We start from the raw sequence: 6920 nt of genomic DNA, 5'->3' as shown, positions 1-6920 counted from the left end.
ATACATACATACATACATACATACATACATACATACACATTCATTTGTCTAAGGCAAAGGGATGTGAAATAATGAGGAAGTTGAAACATTGCATCATATAAGACTGGCCAAAATTCGAAAACCTCAATCACTGGGGTGAAGAAAGCACTCTTAAAAACTACTGATGGCGGTGCCACGTGAAAAGTACTGGTAATGATGTCACATAAAGGGCACAGGCGTGCTTGTGGGGTAAGAAGTTTGCTTTGCAACTACATGGTTCTAGGTTCAATTCCACTGTGTGGCTCTTTGGGCAAGTCTTTTATAATAGCTCTGGACTGGCCAAAGTCTTGTGAGTGGATTTGATGGACGGAAACTATACGAAGCCCAGTGTGTGTGTGTTGTATTTGCCCTTACCGCCTGACAACGGGTGTTGGTTTGTTTACATTCTTGTAGTTTTGCAAAAGCGACTGATAAAATATGTACCAGACCTTAAAATAAGGATTGGGATTGATTTGTTAGATTAAACCTTTCAAGGCAGTGCCCCAGGATGGCTGCAGTCTAATGACTGAAGCAAACAAAAGGTAAGAGATTTGCTATGATGTTGCATCTACAAAATGTAGTGTGCTTTAGACAGATCAGCAGGGAAATATCTGTGTGAACATTAGGGCTTCACACACCAAATGATTAAATGTGGGCAAAAACAGACCATTTCTTAGAGAATCTCTTCATCTTTTCAATGAGAAGAGTAACAACAGAAATAAACATACTTTAAATGGTTACTATCTTTTATCATTTTCTTGTTTCAGTCTTTGGACTGTGGTCATGTTGAGGTACCAGCTCAAGGGTTTAGTTGAACAAATCGACCCCAGGGCTTATTCTATTTTAAAGTCCGGTAGGTATTTTTTCAGTCTCCTTTGCTGAACGACAAAGTTAGTGGGATGTAAACACCAGCTGTCGAGCAGTGAGAAAAACATGCATGTATATGTGCATATATAATAATAATTGATGAAGGAAATGGAAAATAGATTTAGCACTAGTCTTTATTCAGTTCGACGATCATGTCGACCCATCCTGCAACTGTCTATTATGGGTAGGATTCTGTGCATCTAATAGTATTACATCAATCTGTGCAGCTTCGCTGACTCAGTAATATTTTCTTCACCATTGTTGAAATTATCTTGCAGTTTCTTGTAATTACTTAGCTCTGGGATGAATTTGTCACATCAGGTGTGTGTGCATAAAGAAGGGGATGTCCTGCTAGATATGCTGAAATGTCCTAGGTATGTTATTCGTGTCTGCTGTACTTTAGTTATGACCAGCTGTAGTTGTCTGTGGGTATATAACAAAATTAAAATCATGATCTTAAAATATAGAGGGTACAACCTATCAAAGTAAGATTACATTTAAGTTAACGGGGAGGGGTGTGCACTCCCACTCATGAATACACGCGCACACACACACACACACACACACACATAAAAATATGTGTGTATGTATATATCTAAATATATATATATGGAAGAATTTACGAAACAAACAACAGACGAAGACAAGTGGTGTAAACAACAAATGGATGTATTAGTTTAACGCTCGGGAATAGAGAAAGTCTTTGACGTTTCGAGCTACGCTCTTCAACTGAAAGGAACACAGAAAGAAACAAGGAGAAAAAAATATAAATGTAGTGGTCAGCGATCTATATATATATATATATATATATACATATACATCTATGTGTCGGGTAAATGACCCTGCTTAATATGTAGGAAAGGAGTTGGAAGAAATTCCATTTGCTACACCCAGTGTAAGCTATGGACACATAAGAGGTGCAGTGGAATCACAGGTAGATTAAAAGATAGTTGTCTCCATACATGGCAGATGTGCAGGAACAATAAGCACTAAGAGCACATGGGACTTAGATTCTCTCAAATGCCCAGGAAGCTCTCTTGAGGTTGTAGGTAGTTTCTGTTACCTAGCTGACCAAATTAGCAATGGTGGAGGGTGCTCTGAATGTATTGTTTCTAGAATAAGAATAGGATGGAGGAAGTTCAGAGCTATTACCTCTGTTGGCAGCAAAAGGATTTTCTTTCAGAGTGAAAGGTAGACTGTATGATGCTTGTGTACAAATGGCTATACTCCCTGAATGCAGAAGACATGTGTAGACTGGAGAGAAATGAAGGCAGTGTACTCTGTCGGATGTACAACATCAGTGTCAATGTATGACAGAGTGCAAGTGTATTGAGAAAAAAGTCTGGCATGAGAGGAATCAACTGCAGCATGCAAAAGAGAAGTCTACATTGGTTTGGACATGTGATGTGTATGAATGAGGACAGCTGCATAAAGAAGTGCTGATCACTGAAAGTGGATGCTACCCAGGAAGATGAGATGAAGTGGTAAAGACTGGCTTCACAGAGGAAATGACAATGGACTGTGATGTTGGGCGATATGAGGTTCTTGAGAAGACCCGCCCACATCAGTGAAACTAAGTTCTAGTAGCGCTGTATTTCACCCACATGTAACAAGAAAATCTTTCTTACGCCCTACCCCAACAAACCAAACTTCATCTCTTTCTCACATTTCCTCTTTCATTCACTATTATTACCTCTCACTCCCCAATCCTGTTCTCATGGCCCTCTTTCACTGTATCATTGTTATCTGCTAGCCACCGACCAGTGTGTTCCACCCACGTAACAAGAAAACTTTCACACACCCTACCAGAACAAACCAAACTACATCTCTATGTTTCGTCTCTTCTCTTCCTCACATTTCCTCCTTCATGCGCTATACTCACATCTAACTCTCCAATCCTGTCCTCAAAGCCCTGTTTCTCTATCATTGCTATCTGGTAGCCCTACACCTCTATACACCCAGGTTTTCACCATTCACTGCATTGCCCTTCCCCACTCTCTACTCACACTTCTTTAGTAATGTCCTGCCACTTACATTATGACCTTCAAACCTCACAGGTGTACCCTGGCACTTTGCCACCATCTGTATCTCTCTCTTCTTTTACTTGACAATCTCATATTCTGCTCCCTGGCCCTTGTGAGTATACCCTGGCACTTTGCCACCCTCTCTCTCCTGCTGTCTCCCACTCTCTCTCTCTCTCTCTTTCCTTCTGCTCTTCCCTCAGGTTGGATAACCATGTATCTCCTTTACAGCAGCACACCTGTTTCTGTCCTCATTACTGAACTCGTGCGCTCTCTCTCTCTCCAGCCAGGTAACCTTGTACCTCCTCTACTGTAAGACACCTGCTTCTGTCTCACTATAATCTTTCATCATCTGACATAAGATCACCTCCTCTCAAAAGATTTTTCTCTTGCAAGTTACTCGGTGACCCTGTCAGTGCACAGATTGATGTAATACTATTAGATGCACAGAATCCTACCCATAATAGACAGTTGCAGGATGGGTCGACATGATCGTCGAACTGAATAAAGACTAGTGCTAAATCTATTTTCCATTTCCTTCATCAATTATTATTATATATGCACATATACATGCATGTTTTTCTCACTGCTCGACAGCTGGTGTTTACATCCCACTAACTTTGTCGTTCAGCAAAGGAGACTGAAAAAATACCTACCGGACTTTAAAATAGAATAAGCCCTGGGGTCGATTTGTTCAACTAAACCCTTGAGCTGGTACCTCAACATGACCACAGTCCAAAGACTGAAACAAGAAAATGATAAACTTAAGAAGCATCCAGTCCACACTATGAAGTAGTTGGCATTTGGAAGGGCATCAAGCTGTAAAAACCTTGCCAAAACTGACTTTGCCCATGTTAGTGCCACATAAAAAGCACTCAGTCCACTCTGCTGGGTGGGTGGTTGGTGTTAGCAAGAGCATTCGGTCATAAAAAATCCTGCCAGAATAGAGACAGAAGTCTAGTGCAGGCTTCTGCCTGACTGGCTCCTCTCAAACAGTTCCACCCAATTCAGCTTGGAAGCTGGACGTTAAATGATGATGATGACGACGTGTGCACACATATGACAAAGTTTTTGTCAACCAAATCTACTCACATGGCTTCAGTCGGCCTAGGATTACAGTAAATGACACTTGTCCAAGTTGCTGTACAATGGGACTGAACCCACGGCTGCATGGTTGGATAACAGGCTTTTTAACTACACCTGTGCTTACATGTTAGCCATTGCAAAAAAAAAACCAAAAAAACAAAAAAAAAAACAAAGATAAGGTCAGTGACAGTTCCATTTAAAACCATTTCCTGTTAACCAATTTGTTAAGGAAATGTGAAGGCATTCAGCCATATTTGTTACTAGTCTTCATTTAGCATCTGTGAATATTTAGTAGATTTTGCAAATATTGTGACGAATGTATTTATTAGACACATTGAGGAAGGTTGAATTTCTGATGATGAAACTGGATAATTTAGTTTTCTAATTAGGGAAATCCAATGATATCACAGCTAACAAGCTTTCAGTGGGAAAAACAACAACAAAAAAAATCCTCATACATTAGCATGGGTGTTTGGCTAAGGAGTTTGCTTTGTGACCATATAGTTTCAAGTTCAGTCCCACTGTTATGCACTTTGGATAAGTGTCTTCTATAGCTCCTGGTTGACCAATGCCTTGTGAGTGAATTTGGTAGATGGAAACTGTGTGGAAACCTGTCTTGATTTTATCTGTCCAAATGGTTATTTTTAACCCAAGAATTTCATTTTGTAAATTAGAACAGGTCATTACACCCAATCATATAAGTCACTTAAATTGAAGTTTACGATTATATTTGTAAGAAATATTTGTCACAAATTTCAGCAAAAATAACGATTTATGGTCAACGGGAGAGCAATCCTGTCAAGTGAATTCTGAGTGATTCATGAGTTATGTCCCATGACATGCTTTGCCGCCAGATGTTCTATGATACAAAAATCCCGTCTTAAAAAGATCTAAATTAAAACCTTCCAGCAAAATTTCAAGTAAATTTATGTTCCTAAAACATTATCTGACTCACAGCAAAATTATTTAAAAAGATTTTTTGTTATTTAAAAAAAAAAAACGATAATAAAAGAGTTAACTAAATTGCCATTAATATATAATTATGTACGCGATATTTCTATTGCACCATTAATATGAGACTAGAATAGGTTTTTTTTTACTAAGTATTGCACGAGGCAAGTCTCTCTAATTTCCCGTATAATCTATATGAGGGGTTTCCGCATAAATTCCATCTACCCAGTTTCACTTACAAGGCTTGGAGAGACACCGGACTTTACGGTCGGAGGAAAAACAAAACAAAAATCAAACAAAAAACAAACAAACAAGCAAGCAAAAAATGCTTGGTCATGCAATAAGATGGAACCCATGACCTTATGGTTACGAAACGAGCTTCTTGTCCAACCCGAACCATAACACAACACTGAATAATCTTTGGATCATTTTTAAAACGGGGGCCACATTTTTCATTAACGAAACACTTTGAAACTTGGAACACTGGTAGAATGTGTCATATAAAACATCTTTTTCTCTTAGTCTTCTTTAAAAAAAAAGAAATCCATAAGTTATTCCATGTTAAAGTTGTCGTATTTCTGTAATTTCAACCAATCACTGACGTCCATTCAGCCGATATACATTAAGTGCCGACTACATAAACAAACAATTCTGAAACAATTCTATCGGTGATAGGGTTAGGGTAAAACAGCAAATTTAAAAAGAAAAAAGCAAAGCAAATAAAACGATGAAAAAAGCAAAGAAAACGAAGCTATGGAAATTAAATACGCTTTACACCGCTTAATCAGCCAAAGGAGTAAATATAAACAACTGAATACTTGTCAGTGATTGAAATTATCGAAATAAGACAATTTTTTACATGAAATAAATTCGAATACAAAAATATTTTTCTGTTCTATAACACAAAATAGATAAGTATACGAAGTTTGAAAGTCTTTCGGTACCAAAAACACTACGTAAAACATTAATGAAAAATGTGGCCCCCGTTTTAAAAAAGATCCTAATCTTTTCTACAATAGGTACAAAACCTGAAATTTGGGGAAAGGGAAATAGTCAATTTCATCGACTTTAGAGCTCAACTATGACTTATTTTGCTCAGACTTGTGCCTCGTGGGGAGACTTTCTAGGTGCAATCCCACGGGAGTCTTTATACCCTTTCAAATGTGTTCCATCTAATCGAGAGCTCTCATTTGGCCGGTAGGCATTTATGCTTGTGAAACATGGACTCTGGAGAATGTTACGAGTCTCTTACAAGGATTATCGGAATGGGTGTTACAAGTAGGTAGAAAATAACAACTAGAAAACAGTGCAAAACAAAAGCTCATCTATTATGGCCATATTCGAAGAAGCAGAGGAAAACTTTATCATGGAAGTAAGAGTAGAAGGCAGTCGATCACATGGCAGACAAAGAATACAGTGAACGGACAATATCAAGAGATAGTTGGAGAATTTGTGATTAATCGAGAAGACTTTTTGCTGTAGTATCATTAATACATTTCATTAATCGTTTCATTAATCGTTAATACACTAATGTACTAAGCATAAATACACTTCCAATATATACGTTGAACGGTCAAAAGGAAAGAACTTTTCACATACTTTATAAGAGTTCTTTCCCTTACATCACTGTCTACTTGGCTGTGTGTGTGTGTGTATATATATATATATATATATATATATATATACTCTTTCTCTTTTACTTGTTTCAGTCATTTGACTGCGGCCATGCTGGAGCACCGCCTTTAGTCGAGAAAATCGACCAATGGACTTATTCTTTGTAAGCCTAGTACTTATTCTGTCGGTATCTTTTGCCGAACCGCTAAGATACGGGGACGTAAACACACCAGCATCGGTTGTCAAGCGATGGTGGGGGGACAAATACACACACACACACACACATATATATATATATATACATATATACGACGGGCTTCTTTCAGTTTCCGTCTACCAAATCCACTCACAAGGCTTTGATCG

The sequence above is a fragment of the Octopus bimaculoides genome, chromosome 12 (assembly GCF_001194135.2).
Source record: "Octopus bimaculoides isolate UCB-OBI-ISO-001 chromosome 12, ASM119413v2, whole genome shotgun sequence".
In the NCBI taxonomy this organism is placed as follows: domain Eukaryota; kingdom Metazoa; phylum Mollusca; class Cephalopoda; order Octopoda; family Octopodidae; genus Octopus; species Octopus bimaculoides.
Note: the sequence above shows the minus strand (reverse complement) of the source record.